General features: G+C 36.5%; 2 long non-coding RNA genes across 3 annotated transcripts; both read right to left on the bottom strand.

The window, feature by feature from the left end:
- Positions 1–4,702: 4,702 nt before the first annotated feature.
- Positions 4,703–7,597, bottom strand: LOC132124055 (uncharacterized). 2 transcript variants are annotated; one of them, XR_009426710.1, is made up of 3 exons: positions 7,485–7,597; positions 6,435–6,524; positions 4,703–5,604 (listed from the first exon to the last, which is right to left on the bottom strand). It is a non-coding gene; the product is annotated as an uncharacterized LOC132124055 (long non-coding RNA). The 2 variants fall into 2 exon arrangements; XR_009426709.1 differs by lacking the exon at positions 7,485–7,597 and adding an exon at positions 6,938–7,199.
- Positions 7,598–7,616: 19 nt separating this feature from the next.
- Positions 7,617–8,443, bottom strand: LOC132124052 (uncharacterized). Its single transcript, XR_009426707.1, has 3 exons — positions 8,106–8,443; positions 7,919–8,012; positions 7,617–7,837 (listed from the first exon to the last, which is right to left on the bottom strand). It is a non-coding gene; the product is annotated as an uncharacterized LOC132124052 (long non-coding RNA).
- Positions 8,444–9,388: the final 945 nt, after the last annotated feature.

Raw genomic sequence — 9,388 nt, 5'->3', positions numbered from 1 at the left:
TGCGCATGCGCGCTCAGTCACTGCCTTTGGAGCATCAAGTTCTACATAAGTGATGAATGTCCGCAACAACCTTTTGACGCTGGGAAAACTTAGGTACACTAAGGCTATTTATTATTGCGTATGTAACAACAATGTTTTTTTTAACTGAATAAATTGAAATATTTTTATCACATTTGTGTTTAAATGCTCATAATCCAATGTAAATTTGACACGGCTACCTTTGTCAACCCAGTGTTTCCAGACAAAATGACGACGGGTTATGCTTCAGTACTGCAATAAGAACAGATAACAGCAAACGTTGACCACTTTATATAGATAACTACGGTGCCCGTAAGGTGACAGGTCTGGTTCACTTTTGTCGTGGCCACGACATAATAACTCGTGGGAACGAGATATTAATTTGTCTTTTAACTCATGCTCTGGAGATGCTATGTTGAGGGAACAAAATATTTTTCTCGTTGCCACGAATTTAATTCCTAAACAAACCTGCGTGAACATAGCAACCTGGGATTATCAGAGATGGATTCATTAATATTTTATTTTTAATTAAAGGTGCACTGTGTCAGTTAGCGGCATCTAGCGGTGAAGTTGCGAATTGCTGTTTTCAACGTAGATTATTTTTGAGCAGCAAATCAGAATATAAGAATGATTTCTGAAGGATCGTGTGACTGGAGTAATGATGCTAAAAATCTTTTAACTGATGTGTATATGTATATAGTGAATGTTTGGCTATAGTTTGAAGTTAAATATATTAATATTAATTAGGTGAGTGCATGGGCGATTCTAGGATTTTCATTTTAGGAGGGCTCAGCCCCCAATGAGGGAATGATGTAAAAAAAAAACAATAATTAGTTTATGCTCTAATGCTCATTATTAACTAGTTTCATTCATTCATCCAGTAACATGCATATGGCACAGTTTTATAATCACTGAGGTACCGAATGTGAGGTATTTAGGGTGGTTCGGGGGTATGCTCCCCCGAGAAAATTTTGATTTCTCTGATCTATATATGTGCATTTTAAGATGTTTTGAAGGCCAAAAAAATTGGATGACAATAGCTTTAAAACCATGTGCGGGCAGCTGTTTTTTTTCTCACCTCATCAGCATCACACTCTTTTTCTCTTGGTTTTTATCTTGCTCTGTCTTTTCCCTCGTAAAGCTGAGCTTTGACGTATATAGGCTTTTTATTTTTGTCTGTCAGTGAAGAAAGTAAACATAGGGTCAACTGATAGGTTGATTTATGATTCATTTTCTCAGACAAAGCTACCAGGAAAGCTAGGTAACTAAGTCCATCAACAATGAAATATAAATTATTTTATTTTTTAAGCTTTTTAGCCTTTGTAATCAACAATACGGTTGGTTATTCACCAAGTCACCCCGTGAAAATCTGATTTCAAATCATTTAACTAACCAGCTAAACGTGTATTAATGTAACTGTCTATTGGCAATATGATTAATCTGTTCTATATTTATTTCTATTTATTAAAAATAACAACATGAATTATCAATTTGCCACTTCTATAAATCAAGTACCTACAAGAAAATCACAAATCCCTTTTACTCTTACTCTAATATATGTATGTACACTCCTCCTGATTCATTATTACTTAATACAAAACTATATTTATTAATATAAAACAAAAAAAACTCCAAAATAATAATGATGTTCTCTCTCTGGGCCATCTAGTGCTTTCAGATAATGATGTGTGTTTTTAATCATTTCTGTGCATGGCAGCATAATGTAATGCCAAAATACAAAATAATCCCCTGGTTTCACAGACAGGGCTTAAGACTAGTCCTAGACTAAAATGTAAGTCTGAGCTGTTTCCACTGAAATAAACTTGAACTGACTGATCTTAAAAATATATTAGTGCCTTTTTAGTTTTAAGATGCACATCGGTAATGTTTTTTTTCTAAGCATGTTTATAAAAATTACTTAAATGTCCTAATTGATCTATGGTCTAATCCTGGCTTAGTCTAAGCCCTGTCTTTGAAACCGGGCCAATATGTTTTAAAGTTTAAAAAGTAAATAAATAAAATAAATCATGATCGTTTTCTAAAGTATGTTTTAATGGGTGTTAATCGCTTCATTTTTGTAGGAATAAAAAACAACTATCACACTGTGTGATAGGGCTGAAGGTGAACGCAGCGAAACGTATTGGTATTGGATGAGAAACCGAGCCGTCCCGTGTTGCTCCCAATGCTCCAGTAACATTACATTATGTAAACTGCAATGCATTTATGACAAAGAACTGCACCGATGCAGATGTAATATCATAGCAATCTATCAATAAATGCACTAACGACACACCTTGTACTCTCTGATGTTCGCTCTGCTCGGCGCCACTGAAGATTGAAAAATGCGAACTCCAAGCAGACTCAGATGGGGGGGAGCCGAAACTTGACGCAGCTTGCCGCCGTTTCAAATTAGTTTTTTTAAAGGGGACTGAAGCGATCAAAAATGTATTAATCAAATATTTTTTAAGGGGGGCTGGGCAGAAGTTTAGGGGGGCTGAAGCCCCCCTAAAAAGGGCCTAGTGACGCCCCTGGGTGAGTGTGAGACTATTATTTGACAGTGATTTCACATATATTGTTTGTATGAAGGCTAAATACAAAAAAAATAATAATAATAATAAATAAAAATAATAATAACAATAAAAAAGATGAACATAAACTTAGTTGTGCTTTTTTTTCTGAAATATTATATGGTTTTAAATGAGGTGTCATAGACTTGGTAAATTAAGTTTTCATAAGTTTGTATGCACAGACATCTGTTGAGGGCATTTTTAATAGTGTTTATATCGATATCGGAAATTAGATCGTATTGACCAAAATTAAGAAATATATTGTTATATACATCTTGGCCATATCGTCCAGCCCTACCATAGTCCTTGACTACCAGACTGTATTACGTGCCATATTCAGCATTCAAATTAAGTTTATCATGAATAAATGTTAAATAAAGTGCATAATATGGGCCTACAAGAAAACACTTTTATCTATACAGTCTTGAAAATCCATTAACTGATCTTCTTTTTATCATAATATCTGCATATTATTATTATTATTATTATTATCAGCCTATTATTATTGGTTATATTTTCATATTTGTTTATATTCATATTTTCCCTTCATTTCGATCTCTTTACTTAACATTTTGAATACTTTTGTAAATAATAGCCTACTGTAAATGCTTGACATGCCAATAAAGCTTTGATTATTCCGAATTTAGCTGAAATGCAGTTTTAATCTAACACATATTTCACTTTATTTCAACTAATTAAGTTGGCTTGAAAAAGCCAACTTACTGATCTACTATTTAATCGTATTATTATTCTTCTGAGCTTCTTCTGAAATTTTAAACACTATCTCCTCCTAGAGTTTTCAAGCTAGAACCACCAAACTCGGGTCAGACCTTCAGACTGGTCTGACTCGTGTTGCTATATCTTTTCTAACTGATCCGGCTTATGGTTTTCTTAAACCAGACTACCAAAACCACCTTAAATCCCATAGACTTTCATTGAGGGTGTACAAATGTTTACAAAATAAGATTTATAATGTATTTAAGCTGTCTACTACTGTAGCAAACCTTAATAACTGTCTACTGAAAATACAGCTAAAACCAGCTTAAGCTGATCAGTTGTTTTGGCTAGTCTCCCAAGCTGGTTTTTAAGTGGTTTTGACCACTCTCACGCTGGTCTGGGTTGGGTTGGGTTTTAGCTGGTTTTTACTGAATCCACTGGTTTTGGCCGGATTAGCATAGAAACATGCTAACAACATGCTAGTTACTGACTAATCAGGCTAGAAACATGCATTTAACATGGTTTTAACGTGGTTTTGGCCACTGTCACGCTGGCTTTATGTGGTCTTAGCTGGTTGTTTTCTTTACTGAATAAACTGGTTTTAGCTGGTTAAGTATAGAAAAATGTTAATAACATGCTAGTTACTTGTTAATCAGACTAGAAACATCCCAGCTAACACAGTTACGTCGTGACGACGTAACTGGACCAGACCATATTCGTCGCAGAGACGTCCCAAATAACGTTCCAGCGACGTAACTTTGTGATTCCCATATCCGTCGTGGGGACGTTATAGTGGAACGTCGCTGGGACGTTATGAGTATGTCCTAACGACCAAACTGGCACGTTATGAGGACGTGACATTACCGGATCATATTGGTCGCAGCAACGTATTTTCACCTCACCATTACCTTGAAATACATAAAAAACTAATAAACTCAATCCATCTCTGGTGCAAAAAATAAACCTTATGAAATCGAATCGTAATCTAATTATAGGGGATTCATAGTAAATACATCAATTACATACATGAAATGCAAACCAATACAAAAACATTACATTCTAATATAAAAAAACACACTGCATTCATTCACAAATCAACATTTATTCAGCACTACGTTCTACAAATACTAAGCCAAAACATTTTGAACATTGCACCTGTTCTTTAACCATGCAAAGTGTTTCTAAGTCATGAGCACAGAAAACACATCAATTCACAGATTACACAATATAAACAATAGAAAATGTTTGTCTTATTAAGGATGGGGATAGTTAATGACGTTATCAGTGAAAATGATATATAATTATCAGTACACTTATTGATACAACTCTACATAATTTGGTGCAACAAAAAAATACATGATAAATAGATATGAAACAATTCAGCAGATACTGCAGTGAGCGTCGTATATGAGGCTCCTGGTATAAATGTCTGGTGGTGATGTGCTTTAATTACACGGCATGCAGGAAAAAATATAGGCTAATTCATGCGCACGATTTTCTATTTCATTCCCTCGATTTGCTAAATCATGTACACTATTTATACATCAAGAGAACGAATTAGTAAATTGTGCATACGATTAAGCAAATCAATGAAATGTAAAAGTAATCATGCACGTTTTAGTACATCGAGGGAACGAATTAGTAAATCATGGACATTATTTTTTTTCTTTTTCTTGCATGTCATGATCAGGGCTCTGTGCTCACTATCAGAGGATAAACCTAAACAATATAGCAATTACCAAAGAACCATAATTTTTCAGCTTCTCAGAAGAAAAACATTCATAAAGCATGAAGATATGAAAAATGAACAATATAGAGATTTCTAGCATCTCTCCTGTATTATTTGTCCCACCCGAAAAAACAAAGTTTTTTAAGAGAATGAGCGTATTGACTTTCTCAGAAGAATCTGTGATCTCTGATTACTGACTGTGGAGGAGACTCTTTCAGACAGAGCTGAGGAGGCAGAGTTAGGTGCTGGACAGCCGATAGAGAAGAGGACGAGTGTCTTTCTTACCCCAGCAGCAGACAACAGGCTCTTCTGAGGGAAGGACAGGAGGCTTGATGCAGTGTTTTGCTGTAATAACAAGGCTTCTTCTCAGCACCTGATGTTCTTCAGAAAAGAGTTCCTCTAGTGTAGAGTCAGACACTCAGATTTCTTGCAAACTGGAATCTTTTAATAACATTTAGCATATTATTGTAGTCATGTTCATTGTTTTTATTATAACACATGGAAAGTTTATGAGAAAATTGTTAAATGTGTTCTTCCTCTTCTTCATCCTGGGCCTGCACGGTCAATATCCTTCTCTGGCAGCTGAAAGGAAGAATCATCTTGTTAATGTTGCTCATGTATGTTCACAACCAGTCAAAATCTGTAATCTTTTCTTTATGGTTTTCAAGACAAGTCTCTTCTGCTCACCAAGGCTATTAAAAATTAATTTAATCAAAATTACAAAAAAAAAAAAAAAAATTGTAAAAAGAAATAACAGTTTTCATACTCTTTTTCGAAATATACTTTAAAATTTATTTATCGAAATAATTATGAGGCAAAGCTGAATTTTTCAGTAACTTTACTCAAAAGGGTAAAAACATTTTGATCAAAGTGTACATCTGCTCATGACGTACATGATGTGAATCACATCTGCAGTTAGCTTACTACGGTCATTAGGTCCACTGAACTCTATTGGTAACGATGGAACTTGTGAACAATATTTTGTTTTGGGAAATGCTCCCCATAATAGAAATGATGGGGAAGAAAACTTCTGGAGAGTCAAATTTTTTCTTTATGATTACATGACAAAGTTCAAAACATTGGGAAAAAAAAAGGTAATCTTTTGTAAAATTACAAAAGTCTTCTTTACCACTGGTATTCAATTTTTTTTATTGCTCCCCCCCAGTTTATTATCCCAGTTCAACACTGATAATAATCAGAAAAATTTATTGAGCAGTAAATCATCATATTAGAATGATTTCTGAAGATCATGTGACACTGAAGACTGGAGTAATTAATGCTGAAAATATAGCTGTGCATTATAGAAATAAACTATACTTTTAAAACGTTTGACCATTGTGTACATTGCTACATTTAAATGAAAACTCAACTTGTAATAAACAATGCACACATTCTCAAAGAACTTACATTCTGGTGATTACTTCCTTCCCTCACTGCTGTCAGTTCCCTTCAGTCATTCCCAGACCTCCTTGTTTTTAATCTTTCCCTCAAATCTACAGAAACAAACAAATAATTTTATAGACAATTTGGATGTCACGAATTGCAATAGTTATATAACTATAATCACAATACTCAATTATATATATAATTATAAATATATATTAAATCGGCACACAAGTATCGGGATAGTATTGAATTGGCAGATTAGCATATCATTCCAGCTCTAGTTACTATAGTCAAAACAATGAAACTCTCTTCAAGAGCGCACAATAACTAAGATTTAAAACTGTTAAAAGAAAATGCTCAAAATATTGCACACATATAATACACAACATCAATATCTCTTCCCTTGGCATTTTGAACATTTCTATGAGTAATGCTACACGCTGTGACTCTGTGTTGCTTCAAGTGCATCATTCTGCGCACTGGTTGTGTATAAGCACTGCGCACTGTATAAGAGCCATACCCTTTCGTATTATAATACATTAGCACAATGAAAGATTATTAAGTCTTTCTTGTTCTGTCCCATCTACCACACGTTGCTGCCTTCATTACTGTGCTATACATTTAAAAGAAATGTATTTTACACACACACACATACATATATATATATATATACATAAATAAACACACACACACTTTTGCACATCCTGTCATACCAGTGACTGGATGTTGCTGCAATAGACTCATTTTGCAGCATTAAGGTTAACGATTAATCGATTAATTGATCGTTAATTTAAACAATGAAAATTGACATCCCTACAATGAAGTATAGAAATTCTACATTGATTTAAAAAAAAAATGCAAAAAACGACACTGATATCGGATCGGAATTACTGTCTCTTCTCATAGTGACAGCCAATCAAATTAGTTTTCTGGTATTGCATGCACTCAATTGGCTTGTGTCTGCGCTAGGGTATTTGCATAAGACGTTCTGACTGGAGGACGGCTGCATTGGCGCTTGAAAAGTTTTCAACTTCTGCCACGACCAACGGACCCAGAACTAATTTCACCATGCTTGACGTCACTCCATTTAAAAGTAAACGAGAGGCGTTGACTCCCCGTGTGAATGGGGCGTTATATGTCTGGATACCGCTGCACAAATCTTTCACCCATGAGAAATGTATATCCAGCACGGCCTTACATCCAGAACAGCAGAATGGTCAGGATGACCTGAAACACATAACCAACTGAAATCAATTTAAATGTATTTAGTCTTGCCTGAGTGATGCTGAAACAACCAGGTTTAGTTTTTCACCCAGGATAAACTGCTTCCTGTGGAACAGTCTCCATGATGAATGATCTCTTGATCCTGGATCCTTGCTGCCATCCACTCTGAGATGATTTACATGATATGTGGTTGTGTCTAAAGGGTAATGAATCAATGTTACAAGAATACTGATAGCAGCACTATTGATCCTGTAGCTTATATAAATGTTTTCAGTACCGAACAAGTCAGGAACCAAATTAGTACCAGTTCTTGAAACCCATCTCTACTTGTAATAGTTGTCTTGTTGCTGCTGCCCAAACTGTCTCTTCACCTGATGATAAATATATGTGTTCATTTTAAAGCAATAAGTAATACATTTAAATTACTAGGTGGTAACAAATATATTTCCCCATAAGGAACTCACTGAATCATTGACTCAACTGGTGGCAGCCAGGCCCTAAAAAAGTGAACAATTTGTTTACTTTTTGTGAAACGAAAGTATCAGATCTATTTGAGAATTAAACTAGCATTAAAAAGCGTGCATGTGAAAAACACCATTAACACCAATAATGAACAGATGACAGAATTTACAAGCCTGCCACTTGAGGGAGAAAAGGGGAAATTATTAATCCCACATACACTGAACATGATTTCGGCAGCCTCGGTCTAATTAACGTTAAACTTCATACAGCGGTTTATATTCAAGTTCACAGCATGGCTAGCATGAGCATCATCAAGAGCGAGCAGCAGACATTCAAACAAACTAATTAATGTTAAGTTACTACGTTAAAAAAATATATATAATTAGAAAGTGAATACTGTATAGTTTATCGTGTAAAGTTTCAAATAATTTAAAACAGGAAAGGTTATATTAGATTTTAACAGTTAACGTTACCTTAGACCACCTCTGAGACTGATTTTGAGCTAATTAACGAAACAGAGCTTCCCTTTCATAGGTCACTTCGATGCTGCGGTGACGTCACCACGTATGGGAACACCTTCGGTGTGACGAATGTCTGAAGCCCTATACCATCCCGCCAATCCTATTGGCCAAATAGCGCGTGGCACCGCCCAGTCATGCGTAGGCATATATATACCTGGTGCCGCGCGCCATTTACCTCAGATTTCATTCCTTCAGTACGAAGCGAATCTTCTGTGCCCTATTGTCTCGCGTTCTCAGCGAATCATCACGAGCAGTATACTCCTCTCCGCGGACGCGATGAGTTTTAAGAAGTGCAAGGACCCGTGTACCAGGTACATCGTTCAGGGGGACACTCATGACAGGTGCGTAGTCTGCCTAGGCTTACACCACGCACAGGAGGCGCTTAGCGGCCTTTCTTCATGCCCCCATTGCGATGGCCTGCGACTCAGGGTCCTTCGCTCGAGGGTAGATGTATTCTCCGATGTCGCCGTGTCTAACCCCCGCCACACCACTTCTGCGACTGCCGAGGCACCGCACGAGGTGATAGCTTGGGGTGACACGTGTGACATGGAGCTCGAGGACAGTTCAGCGATGGAAAATTACTCTCCACATCGCTCGCTCTCCCCTACCCTAATACACAGGAAAACTTTTGAACCTGTCGTTTTCTCCTGTGAGGATTTACGGCCCACACCGGGGGCATGTAGTGCCATCTCCTTCGGTTGTGACCGTCATGATGACGACGTTCTTTCCACTGCGGCCTCGGGGTCTGAGGACTTCGCGGCTGA

The sequence above is a fragment of the Carassius carassius genome, chromosome 42 (genome assembly GCF_963082965.1).
Source record: "Carassius carassius chromosome 42, fCarCar2.1, whole genome shotgun sequence".
Classification (NCBI taxonomy): Eukaryota; Metazoa; Chordata; class Actinopteri; order Cypriniformes; family Cyprinidae; genus Carassius; species Carassius carassius.
The sequence above is the reverse complement of the archived record's forward strand: the minus strand, read 5'-3'. Positions and strand labels throughout refer to the sequence as shown.